Source organism: Ochlerotatus camptorhynchus, unplaced genomic scaffold (genome assembly GCF_037179485.1).
Source record: "Ochlerotatus camptorhynchus isolate MF236.1 unplaced genomic scaffold, CSIRO-AGI_Acam_v1.1 ptg000442l, whole genome shotgun sequence".
In the NCBI taxonomy this organism is placed as follows: Eukaryota; Metazoa; Arthropoda; class Insecta; order Diptera; family Culicidae; genus Ochlerotatus; species Ochlerotatus camptorhynchus.
Window position 1 is genome coordinate 431,175 of NW_027040928.1, and position 13,506 is coordinate 444,680.

The 13,506-nt window shown below is 37.3% G+C and overlaps 2 non-coding genes across 2 annotated transcripts; one reads left to right on the plus strand and one right to left on the minus strand.

Moving 5' to 3' along the window:
• Positions 1 to 10,380: 10,380 nt before the first annotated feature.
• On the minus strand, positions 10,381 to 10,452 carry TRNAP-UGG (transfer RNA proline (anticodon UGG)). Its single transcript has one exon. It is a non-coding gene; the product is annotated as a tRNA-Pro (tRNA).
• A 1,527-nt stretch (positions 10,453 to 11,979) lies between these two features.
• Positions 11,980 to 12,051, plus strand: TRNAC-GCA (transfer RNA cysteine (anticodon GCA)). The gene has a single exon. It is a non-coding gene; the product is annotated as a tRNA-Cys (tRNA).
• The last annotated feature ends 1,455 nt before the right edge of the window (positions 12,052 to 13,506 follow it).

The following is a 13,506-nucleotide window of genomic DNA, read 5'->3' on the forward strand; positions in this document are numbered from 1 at the left end:
ACCTTTTCCGTGCGATGTTGCGAAGAAATGCCATTCAGCGTCAATACCATACTTTGACTTAAATTTACAAAGGCTAGAAAAGTTTTTTCGGTTTTTATACTGTGAAGCAGCACCATCTGACATAAAATAATTTTTTTTTATGTTTTTATTTTGATCAATTTGTAAAAAGTTTATCATTTTACCAATAAACAAATTGACAGCGACTGAATCATGTCTTAGTTCTTCAGAAATTATAATGAAGCTAAAATGTTTAATTTGCATATTTTCAGTATAATATATTACGAAAGGATGGATTGTGGCCTGTTGCACGTTCCAATGGTGTGATTGAACTTCATCCTGCAAAACGAAGCTGTAATTTTCAGAAAAGTCACAAATAGCTAAAAATTCACCATCTTGCAAGTTTTGTTGTGTAGTTTTCAAAAAATTGGATTGTTCGGTTTTTACAAAATCATGCAGAATCAAACTTTCTAATTTTGAGCTGAAAAATGAAACAAACTCATCGGTTTGCTTTACAATAGTTTCTAAATCACATCTGTCAGTGGTAACCCATTGTTCGAATGAAAGCTTTTCAACAAAGTTTTCTTCCAGTTGTTTCAATAAACTGTCTTCTAAAACTGAGGTATCTGGGCAGTTTTTACATCTTCGTAGATGGCAATGAGTTGTCTTATTTTCGCAAAGTAATCTATTCGTTAATGTTTTTAGATCATTCAAGACATTGTATTTTTTTAAGCTATGTAGAATTAAATTGACATTTTCATGCGTAGTGCAAACGCAAACATTATGTGTTCGTGTGATAGTCAATAGTTTACATTGCCTTGGCCGGAGGCTTGCAAATGATGAAAACCCTATTTTTACATTGACGTACATTTCATTAAAGCGATTAAAAGCTTCTCTCAATGTCATCATTAACAATCTTTTCTGAACAGCTAATCTCTTATTTCCTGTCTTTACGCTAACAAAATCTCTTTGGCCTGGCATTGCACGGTTTATATCATCGTCCTCAAAAAAATTCAAAACCAGTTCTTTTGTTTCATTACTCAAAGCTTTTCCAGAGCTTGAACCTTGAGATGAATCAAATACATTATCTCTTTCCTTTCTTGCATCTGATGCCATATTTCTACTGGTTTTAAATTCGTCTACAATTTTTTGTACTGACCATGATTTTGGCAACAATGATAAAATTGATAGTTTTTCTTGCCTTGTGGCTGAATTTAAAAATTTAATTTTCATATTTTCTATGACTTCATCAAACTCGTTTGCTTTTTCTGTTTTAGCGTCTAATTTAAAAAGATTTCTTCGTACACCTTTGACGATTTCAGCGCACTTTTTTTCAGGATAGTGAACATTTTTAACCTTACCTAAATCTATAGGCGAAACACGAATAGCTGCTATTCCTCGGTTGAATATTTTGACGTCTACAGGCATCGTGAAGTCTTCATTTGATTTAATTGTGCTTAGCGTTGACTCTGATGGTATTGTGACCAAACTTTCATAGCTTTGCGAATCAGGTACATCAGGTATGGTCTGAACAGTTGGCATCCTTGAGCCGCCGGCTACGCTTTGTTCCTCGTTTTGGGTGAGCTCTTGAATCAATATGTAGACGGCAAGACGAACAAACACGAAAATCCTTGGTGTTCAGTGTGGATACCTTGGAAAATCCAATTGATTTTAGTTTTTGGATGATACCATCCGTGAGTTATCGCAGCTCTTTCGAACACTGAATGTCTTTGAATGGGCGAATACATCTTATTTTACTCATTTTGTAATCTGTAACATAGAAAATATTTTCCAATTGTTAGTTTTGTACGAAAATATCACAAAACATATAATTAAAATGTGTATTTAAAACTTACCTTTGCACCAAAACGTGTTACACTTTCCTTTACAATTATTATGTTATCAAACAACACTGGATCTCGTTCAAAAACACAGGATTATGAGCTGAAATTACTATAATCACTATGCTACTAGCAACCTTTCTGCATTTACTGTTTGGTTTTCCCTAGTAGATACTGGATGAATTCAGAACCGAGTCAGACATTATTATACAGCTCACGGGTAGAAATCATAGAATGCTGGGTAAAGACTGTTGGAAGATAGGTAGAGTTGAACGCTCAGGTATCGTCGAACCTTCAGGTACGAGTTTGGAGAGTTGGAGCGAGGTAGATTTGCTGGCGTAGGTATATTGTTATTGAAGAAGATTGTAAATTGTATATACCTGGAATGAATAAAGAGTGCGGCGGTTGTTGATTGAGGTATCAGTCGGCATCCCTCTAGTTTGATGGAAGGTGACTACTGCGTTCTTTTTATTTATTATTAAGGAACGGTCAACGACGGAGCTAGCCTCGTTATGGCCAGCGTGGCCATGGTGGACTAGTTCCAACAAAGACCATGTTTACAATCACCAACTGTACGTAGTACAGCTAACTGGTATCTGATTACCTGTATCTAATACTTGTTAGCACGTTTTCAGCACAACGCACCAAAAATCATTTGAAGAAATCATTGTTCCTGATAGTGGGATTTTGTAACTTGTTTTTCAAAATACTATTAAGGCAGAGAATTTCACTCGAATCTTTAAGCTGTCAGTGTCATTTTACTTAAAATTTCCCAATCTTTCCGAAAAAAATACTTTTGAAACTGGAAAAACACGGAGTACATCCGAAAAGGGCCAAAACTTATTAAGTTATAAAAAAAAACAATATTAAATCAGTAATATCTTCTAAACGGTGCATCTTAGAAAAATGTTACCGAAGTACTTTTTGTTTGCAAATTTGATGTACTTTCATAAAATTAGGGTGACAAACTTTTTTGACTTTTCTTAATAGCTTTTTTGAAAATTGTATTTTTTTAAAAAACAATTTTTTTCATCGTAACCTATTTTTCTCCAGAACAACCTACTGTGTACTAGATTGCATTTTTAGTCAGCTATAACATAAGGATAATAAAAAAATTATTGACATGTCACTTTAAAGGGAAAATTTATATTTTAGTTCAAAACACAAATACCAAACTTTTTTTTTACCGTGCATATTTTCTCCATATAACACCAACAATTGTCTAAAACTTCGCCCAAGACACCAAACCAATTGGACAAACCGTTTCCGAGATACAATTTTTTGAAGATATCATGTGCATTTTTCATAGGCCCTTCTCATAAGTAAGGCTAGATTCAAAATGGCGAACCAAGTATGCAAAACGGCGTTTTTCTTCCCCAAAAACTTGTATGCAAGGTTTCATGCAAATCAAAAAATACAAAAAATAAAAACTGGAAAAATTTCCCACTTGTTCGTGGAACCGCTCACTTTCAGGAATAATGCTGGAGAGTAAACATTGGTTCCAATCTAAACAAGAGTAACAGAAGCATGACTGTCACTATTCCCGGCCTCGCCCATCTTTATCATAACTAGGGATAGGGACGGAAATGATGATGTAGTACTTACTTAACGAGAGGCCACCGACTTAGCGACACCCTCATAAGTGCTACGGAGTTGGAGGGTTGGGTAGGGTATTCGGTTAGGATTTACCTCAAGTTGGTGATGCAACCAAAAGTATGTATGTTGTTTATTTAATCTCTCGATAGCCGGCTATCGAAAGAACATATTGATTTTGTTTAGTGATCATGAATTTTAAGATGGAGAGCTTGAGATTAAACCCATGATTTTCTGCTCAGTAAGCAAAATCAATCCCTCCAGGGACATCGAGCATCTCATAGTCCACAGCACTTCGCGTCAAAGTACGAATATAGGGATGAACTATCTACTTATACACACCAAAAAATTCTGAATTTTACTGACGATGTAAACATCCATGCATGCAAACATTCATACATGTAAACTTCCTTTTCACGTAAACTAGCAGCTTGCAAGAAATGTTGCAAACAAAAGAGGACAGTTGCATCCAATATATGGAATATTGCATTACATGTCTCATAAATTTACACGATCTATAATCTGAACTTGTGTGAAATATGACGCTCCATTTATGTGCATCATAGTAACGGAAATTTACACTACTTTTTTTTAGCTGTGTAACTATTAAAGGGTGATACGGTCAAAATTTGGTCAATATCAACTTGACGTATTTCGTTCAATTTTGCATTTAAAAAACCTGAACACCCCTCATTTTGAAGGTGTGTGTGTAGAATGTTGCTCCTATTTTGATTTTGGAATTCACTCTTCAGTTGTCAAAATGCCGTCCAAGCAAGAAGAGCAGCGTATCAAAATTTTGCTCGCGCATCGCGAAAATCCGAGCTACTCGCACGCAAAGTTGGCAAAATCGCTAAAAGTTGCCAAATCAACCGTTACAAATGTAATTAAAGTGTTTGGGGAACGTTTGTCGACAGCCAGGAAGTCTGGATCGGGGGGAAATCGAAAACCGGAAGCCGCTGAGACGACAAAGAGAGTTGCCGGTAGTTTCAAGCGAAACCCTAACCTCTCTCTCCGAGATGCCGCAAATAAGCTGGGTGTATCGTCTACAACCGTGCATCGAGCCAAAAAACGAGCCGGACTATCGACTTACAAGAAGGTAGTGACTCCAAATCGCGATGATAAACAAAATACGACGGCCAAAGCGCGATCCCGGAGGCTGTACACGACGATGCTGACGAAGTTTGACTGCGTGGTAATGGACGACGAAACCTACGTCAAAGCCGACTACAAGCAGCTTCCGGGACAGGAGTTTTATACGGCAAAAGGAAGGGGAAAGGTAGCAGATGTTTTCAAGCACATGAAACTGTCAAAGTTCGCAAAGAAATATCTGGTTTGGCAAGCCATCTGTACCTGTGGCTTGAAAAGCAGCATTTTCATAGCTTCCGGGACTGTCAACCAAGAAATTTACGTGAAAGAGTGTTTGAATAAACGTCTGCTGCCTTTCCTGAAGAAACACGGTTGTTCCGTACTGTTTTGGCCGGATTTGGCATCTTGCCATTACGGTAAAAAGGCCATGGAGTGGTACGCTGCCAACAACGTGCAGGTGGTTCCCAAGGACAAGAACCCTCCCAACACGCCAGAGCTCCGCCCAATTGAGAAATACTGGGCTATTGTCAAGCGGAACCTAAAGAAGACCAAAAAAACTGCTAAGGGCGAGCAGCAGTTCAAGGCAAACTGGCTTTCTGCGGCGAAGAAGGTGGACAAGGTGGCTGTACAAAATCTGATGGCAGGGGTCAAGCGTAAGGCCCGGCAATTCGGATTTGGAAAAGCGGAAGCCTAACTGAATATTTTTCCTGAATTTTATACTAATTGAACTTGAAAAAGAAATTTAATTTGATTTTTTAAATAAATGATTTCACCGATTTACACGCGTTTTCCCTTGACCAAATTTTGACCGTATAACCCTTTATTTACGATAATTACATGAAAGAATTAAAATATAAACTACAAACAAAACGTGACTACTAAAATTTTAAAAAGATATTCTTACAAATATATTTCACGCAACCAGGAATCTCAAAACCATTAGACGCTATAATGATACTCTGCACATGATAGACACAAGAAGAGGCCAAAAAGCAAGCGTCCGTCACACAAAACCCACCAAATCCACTTGCAGTCACAATCAACGATTCTACGAGTCGCGAACGCTCACGAATCATAAAAACGCTGACTGCGCCACTCTGAAAGCGAAATTGACAGGCTCTATGCGTCAAACACCCGCCCTCCAATCTCCTCCCGCATCCAACAACACAAATCTCCACTACAACATCCAACGAATAAAACTCCGAAAATCACTCATCTATAGCAAGGGAGTGGAAGCAACCCTGCATGCTATCATTCTTCATGATACACTTTTTCTGCCTATCTTTCTATTAGGTCTGTAGACATGCGTTAGCTTGGAAACTTCTAATCAAACTGGGAAAGCTGAAGCATTAAGAAGGTGATATGTGTCACTATAGGAAATCATCATTGTTGCAAACATAAAGAAATTAAACATAACCCTTTGCTTCAGTACCGTCAATCTCCATGTCCATGGGGAGGGCATGATCCATTCACTTTCTGGAACAATAATCACGAAGAGCATCCACAAGAGAGTAGTAGTAGTGGCCATGTTTTTCCAGAGTGGCTGGGTGGATATACAATAAACAACAAGATAAGAATGTCAAGGCTCAACTAGTACGGGCACATCCTTAGGAGGGATCCAGGCTGAATTTTTAAAACGGCACTCAAGTACAGAATACCAGAACCCAAGAAAATTGGAAGACCGGCATATACTTGGAAAACATGTATTCGACAGGACGTGGAGAAGAGCAAAATTCCCATTGAAGTATGGCAGGATATAGCACAAGAAAGGAGCAAGTTCAAACAAACCACTAAAATTCTGTATAGTAGCATGGTGGAGTTGGAATTTGAGACTAGCAGCGACTCTGACTGGGATAGTGAAACAGAAGACCTAGTTCCTTCAGACTTCTCCGAATTCAGTTAGATTCTGGCGACGAAGTCGGTCCGAGGCAACGACAATAACAACCCACAAAGCACCCCCACACGCTCGCTCAATGTTACTCAAAAGTGAGTAACTTCTACTCAATTTGGTATTTTTGTACAAAATGTCAAAATCTGAGTAACATTGATTTAGCAAAGTGAGTAACTACTACCCTACTACTCTGTTTGTTTAAAAACAATGTTTACTCACTTTTGAGTAATCCTGCACAAATTTGCCTCACTGTGCTTATGTAAAATGCTTGTGACAAAAGCTTGGACAAAAGTGAAAAATCTCGTCGGTGATGGAACTTCCGATTTCCCATTCATGATTGTAAATTTAGGAGAAAGGAATGGATCAAGTGGTTGAAGGTTAGGATTCGTTCTCTAAGTTAAAAAGGTAAGATAATGAAGCACTTGAAAATTAAAGCACCTAATTGAATCCTTTTAGAACGTTTTGGTTACCATCTCCCCGTGTGTCAAAGATTTGTTCCAGGATATGTAGCAGAACTAAAATCCCACAATCAACATGATCATTATTTCAATACCAGTAGTGCTGATTTACCGTTCCAATACTCCAAATGTGGATCTTTACACACCCGGTTCAAAACATTGAAGCTGAACATCATTATGAACCATCCTCCGGAATTGGAACAGGAACAAGAGGGTTATCTAGAAAATGTGATGGGATGATACATCGGACGTCGTGGACATAATTGAAATGCAGATTCTTTTGTCTTTTAATAAAATTATTTGTTCTATCGTTTTGATTTTTCATATAAATATTATTAATATTAAAACAATTTATTACTCATTTTGAAAAACGGTCAATTTTCATGAACTGAGTAACATTTACTCAGATATGCTGTTTTACCGCATATCAGAACTGAGTGCAAGTTACTCTGATTTTGACAAATGCTAGCACAACTCAAAAGTGAGTAGCTATAGGTTTACTCTCTTTAGAGTAGTTCCACTTTTACCGAAAGAGAGTAGATGTTTACTCACTTTTGAGTAACATTGAAGGAGCGTGCAGTCAACCGACGATTTAGGTAAGTTCACACGATCGTTATATTAACATGCTACCCCAATAGAATCCTATTGAAATGTGTTAGCAGTGCCTTTTTAACCACCATTGGTTGTCTCTTCTGGCATTCGAATAGCGGATCTATACAAAGTTGGTTGGAAATGCTATCTAACATAAAGCTTTAGTGTGATAATTTATTAGCCAGAGAATGGTCTTAGAAGAGGGTAGGTAGATGTTTCGTTAGAGTACGGCAGTATGAAAATTAAATGGAAGTTGAAAATGAGCGAAGGGCCAGGGTTGGACTTCCAATTGCTGCTAAGACGTTGTTGCTTCAACGTGAATGTTGGTGGACGGGTGACTTCTCAGTGACCTCTGTTGGTGAACAGACAGGATGAATCGAACCCCGTGTTTCGATCGGTGGTGGTGACTGCATCAGATGAAAGGGTGCTAATTTAATTGAATTTATGTAAGAATAAAAAACTTGCCTGAGGCCCTCGTGGCGATTGACATCAGATTCCGATTTATTTTATATATTTTAGAATATGAAAAATCAAAATCTTAGTAGGTTTTTTTCTTCACAATACATATGATGATGATGATGATGGTCCCACCTTTCCCCTACAAAGGTTTGAGCTGGACGATTTATCTTTAAGATAGTTGAATATGACATTTTAACCAGGTTGGTAAACAAAATCGAACTGGTTTCAGTTACAGATATAAATTCCCTCTAGAGTTTACAGTTGCTTCACAGCGATATAAATGTGGAAAAGCTCAGGCGTCCACCTCTTAGTTCGCCTTTTTGTCCACCTAAAATATTCATAAGTATTACAAGCAATCAAGAGTTAATGAACAATCAACAAAGCATCCTATTACACTAGCAACCCCGCAATCTGATGCTATCATACTTTTCAGCAATGTCAGGAATGCTCACGAACCCCCAACATTTGCCAGAAAACTTACTACTAAGTCAAGGTATTTTCCAAATAAGCTTCAAAATTGCATTTTTTTTTTTTTTATCAGTCCTCTATATCCGTAATACGCGCGCGAGGGTCAAACCTTTGTAGGCTACCTTTTTTTTTTATAAATTAATCTACTATTAAATCAAATATCAAAAATCCATCATCACCATCGTGGCGAGCAAAATAGTTTTTGCAGTGCTACAATAATTATTAAAAAGTCGATATGACAGCTATCCATATAAAATAATCCGTTAGAGATAACTTCGTCAAGATACATAATTTGTCAATTCATAAAAAAAATCACTGGATAACTGTTCAAAAGACAGTTTTAACGTGTGAAATGCAGTGTCTTTTAAATTCTGTAAGTGTTGCTGACCGTTTGATATGTCTAGGCATCGAATTGAAAACATTTATTCCTTTATAATATAATGAATTTTGTGAAGCACAAGTCAAGAAATGTGGTGTTCCTATTTAAGCCGCGTTTCTAGTATTATATCTATGAAAGTCACTTCCTCTTTCAATTCGACCACACAAATATCGAGGCAGCAAACCGTTAACTACTTTAAAAATGAACACCATAGTCAAATATACAATTCTTTGCTTCACCGACAACCATTGTTAGCCGTCTAACATCAAAGTTGAGGAAGTGAATCTATTACATCTCAAAATCAAACGCATTATTTTACCCTGCAAGCGCTGTAATCTCGATAATTGTGTTGCATTGGCCAGAAATAAAATGGAAGGGCAAAAGTATAGATGAGGAGAGATGATTGATTTGTATAGCTGGATTTTATTGGCAAAAGTTAAATCGTTTTTCAATCGACATAGAAGTCCATACCTCTTGGAAGTTTTCTTGATGACATTGTCAATGTTAGAGTTGAATTTAAGTTTGTCATCAATAATCACGCCAAGATATTAAATCTCCCGAACGCAATCAATAGTCTCATCATCAATTACAACAGAGACGTTCTCATTTACTCGATTCCGCGAAATTACAATAAATTTAATTTTACTTTGACTCAATTTCAACTCCTTTACTTCAACCATCTACTTAGGTAACGCAAATCTTAATTCAAGTATAAAACGGCATCATCTGAATCCTTAGCTGCAATGAATAAAACAGTTTCGTCTGCAAAAGGATTAATGTCGCAAAATCGTAAAACTAGTCACAAGTCATTAATATACATAATAAATAACGGTGGCTCTAATACACTTCCTTGGGGCACTCCAAGGTTATTTCCCACGGGACTGGAAACAGAATCATGAAAAACAGTCCGTTGAGTTCTGTCAGACAAATAGCTTTCGAACCATGTATATGCAGTGCTCGTAATTCCAAAGCGCTTGATTGATCTTAACAATAAGGGCCTAGAAATTGTTTCAATAGCGCGTTTTCGATCCAAAAAAACAGCAACAATCGTATCTTTACGCTTCAACATTTCGCTAATACCAAATTCAACGCGGTTTCTCAATAATGACCATCCCGATATCCCGATTGTTCTGGTATCAACAAACTTTTACTATTTAAGTACTCCAACAGCTGGCTTTAACAACAAGTTCTAAAATTTTCTTTTTTGTGTACAACACTAAGGATTCCTTCCAAATGTATGGCACATGTACAGTTTGCAATGATTCTTTAATATGGTCCAGCAAGATGTGGTCAATGACATGAAAGCAATCTTGAATAACTCTAGCGTTAACATTATCTACTCCAGCTGATTTTCCTAATGAAAACCAATTAACTCTAAGTTCATCTAATGTGATTGGGTGAAAAACTTCAAATCTACAACTACTATTAACTGGCTGTTTTATTTTGTCAGGTTCATCGACCAATTCAATAGATTGATTAATCAATGAAACACTGTCTACGAAATAATCATCAAACTTAGCTGCAATTAAGTGTTCTGACTGTTCTAAATGTGCCATTAACAAAAGCTGTACTATATTTTATTATAAATGTATCCGAAAAGTCCAAAAAACAAAATCTGGGCTCAACCGGGATTTGAACCCGGGACCTCTCGCACCCAAAGCGAGAATCATGCCCCTAGACCATTGAGCCACTTGAGATGAGGTTCCCATAATAAAAAATAAAAATAAAAAATAAACATCAAAGCCGTTTACAAAGAAGTAAAGTCAGATCATGGAATCTGTTAACTCTCGTTTCTCGTTCTGAGTTTACGGAATTTACTGTCAACATAATTTTAAATACCACCATATCTCTCTTTGATGTGAGATTTGTGTAAACAAGATGCATTAAGAAAATCCCCTGAAAATTGGTTTGAGTGTAAATGTAATGTTCTCGAAATGTTGTGGCACAAATGTTCAAATCGCCATATTATGTGCGGCTGCCCCTGTTCCCTGATGAAACAAGGAACACTTATGTTTGAGTTTATGTATGTATCACATGTTTAATTTAATTACTCATGTTCTACGCTATAAGAATGAAGATCATATCATTTAAAAATTAACTCTGCGAGATTTTAACAACCAGTTTCCACCTCAAACAGCTCGACCAAATCGAACAGCTTTCAGAATGTAGGTTAATAACGCAGTCTGGCCGAATTCGAATTAGGTGCCATAAAGCTTGCTGCCAATAATGTCGATACCTTTTCGCGACATAGATAGCAGAAAGCATACCCGTAGTGCTCAAATTATCTTCCAATTGAAGTAGATAACTGATGATAGCCTTGAATCAATAGGAAACTGGTTGCTGAATTAAATACCTCTCAATTAGCGAAGCCATTTCACCCGAATCCAGGTGCCATTTGGTCTAGTGAACCATTAATTGCCTACAGATTTCAAAACGCACCTGACGAGCCGCAATCAATTGATATGCGTATCAATAAACCGAAGCTTCGGCGAGAGGGGTTTATGCTTTAATTGAAAACTTAATAATACATCACTGCCCTTTTGTTGTTGTGGAATCTCGCTCCCCACAGCGAAATGCCAACCACTCATCGAAAGGAATTTACTACGAACTACGCTAACTCACCTAAAGCCTAGGCTCGCTTTCGTCGCACTAGGGTCAGGTGTGTTCTTGCGGTTGGACAGAAATCAATACGGATTGATTTTCCTTCATCCTGAAAAAGTTTGACCTCCATTGGGAAATCGGAGGAAATTTCTAGAGAACAAAACCCCGTCGCAGTGTGAGTGACAACTAGTCAATCACATCCAATATGAATTGCTCATCAAACAATTTTACAGCGAAATGACCATACTTCAGTAGTAATAGATCAAGTTAATTAATGCGCTTCTTAGCTAATGGTCCCGTCGCGGTGCGATGTAATTCGATGACACTGTATAAAACGTTCATCACTCTTGGGATGTATAGTATTGCTGTCGCCGTCGTCGGCGCGCTGCCCACATTCTCGCGTTCTATTTGTGCCTCGCGTTCCGCGTCGCAGTCAAAATGTGATGATGATGACGCCATGTCGGCCGTTTTACGTTGTCTTGCCTACCTCTGCTTTTATACATGGTTGTTGTTGTTGCTGCGATCCGGTTGGTTGTTGTTCATTTTTTGAATGTGTGGCTTCTTAGCAGCAGTAAATTTGTTTCGAAGATGTGCGCTTGGTCAATTTATACCGAAGGGGGTATAGCTCAGTGGTAGAGCATTCGACTGCAGATCGAGAGGTCCCCGGTTCAAACCCGGGTGCCCCCTCGCTGATATTTTTTGCCACTTAGGTTGATAGTAAATCAGTAATAATTTAAGAAACATTTAGAGACAATTTATCAAATGTTGCTTATCCTTGAGACATACAAGTATTTTATCTACAATGCTCACACGGTCGATCTGACTAGGATAGATGTATCAGTTGTGGTTATTCGTATTGGAAAACATTATAAGACTATAGCCATAATACGGTACATCTGCCCTAACTCATAATTGAGTAGGATTTCTTTGAAAATGGGGTTACGCACTTTTGGAAGCTTCTGACTAAAAAACACAGACAGGACAGTAAATGTGAGTAGCTACGCAATAAAGGAGCAATTTTCCAATATGTATGGATCCAAAATCCAAAATATAGTTGAATACGAAAAATATATGTCAAATTTATTGATCATACCTACAGTGATGGCCTTTAAATTAGCACAATAGGCGAATTTTTATACAAACTAGCCTACTTTGGCATGTTGCAACTATGTTTTGTTATGATCAAATGAGCTAAAATTTTGACACAGAACTACAAATATGCTGAGTTTTGCGTGTACGAAATATCAAATTATTGGAAGCGCTTGCTAGAAATTGACGGACTGGTTGAAAATGACCAACTAATTAGCATATTATATTATATTAAATTGTATATTTTTTAGTGCTCAAACTTGGATTAATTTCTTTAGTTTATGGTTCATTTTGAACGTCCACGAGAGAACATAAGTTGCGAGAACCAAAGTGCCGAAGTAGATATTAAAGCATGCCAAATTAGACGACTTTTTTTGACCATTGCACCAATTGATCATTTGTTATAAAAATGTGTTTACCTAACAAAAATTAAATCAATAAAGATTAAAATTCAAATCAGTATACTACACAAAAGTAGATAAAGGAAACGCAATAGTCATTGTAGACAAGACAGACTATGACAACACAATGACAGAGAAACTCAACAACAGAGTATACAGAAAACTAAGAAAAGACCCATTATCAGAAATAGTGAAACGTCCACGTCCTACGTCCAGAAACAGATTCAAGACAAGTAAAGACTGGAACGCGCAAAAATTGTTCAACAAAAAAATCGTTTCTTTCAGTCAAAATTCATATAATTTTTTTATTTTTTTTTTTTCTTTTGGTAGTTCAATTCATATATTTAATGGAAAAAATGCTCATTTATTCTTTTGGTTTGCCAAATCTGAACTGCCGTGCCTTCCGCTTAGCCCCTTCCATTAAATTTTGCACAGTGGTCTCATCGACCTTATTCGCCGCCGAACGCCCGTTAGATTTAAACTGCTGCTCGTTTTCCATGGATTTATAAGTTTTTTGTTTTTTAGATTCCGTTTGACCAAGGCCCAATATCGTTCGATAGGGTGGAGTTCTGAGCTGTTGGAAGGGTTGAGGTCTTTGGGTATCACAACCACGTTGTTTGTATCGTACCACTCGATTGCCTTTTTCTCATAG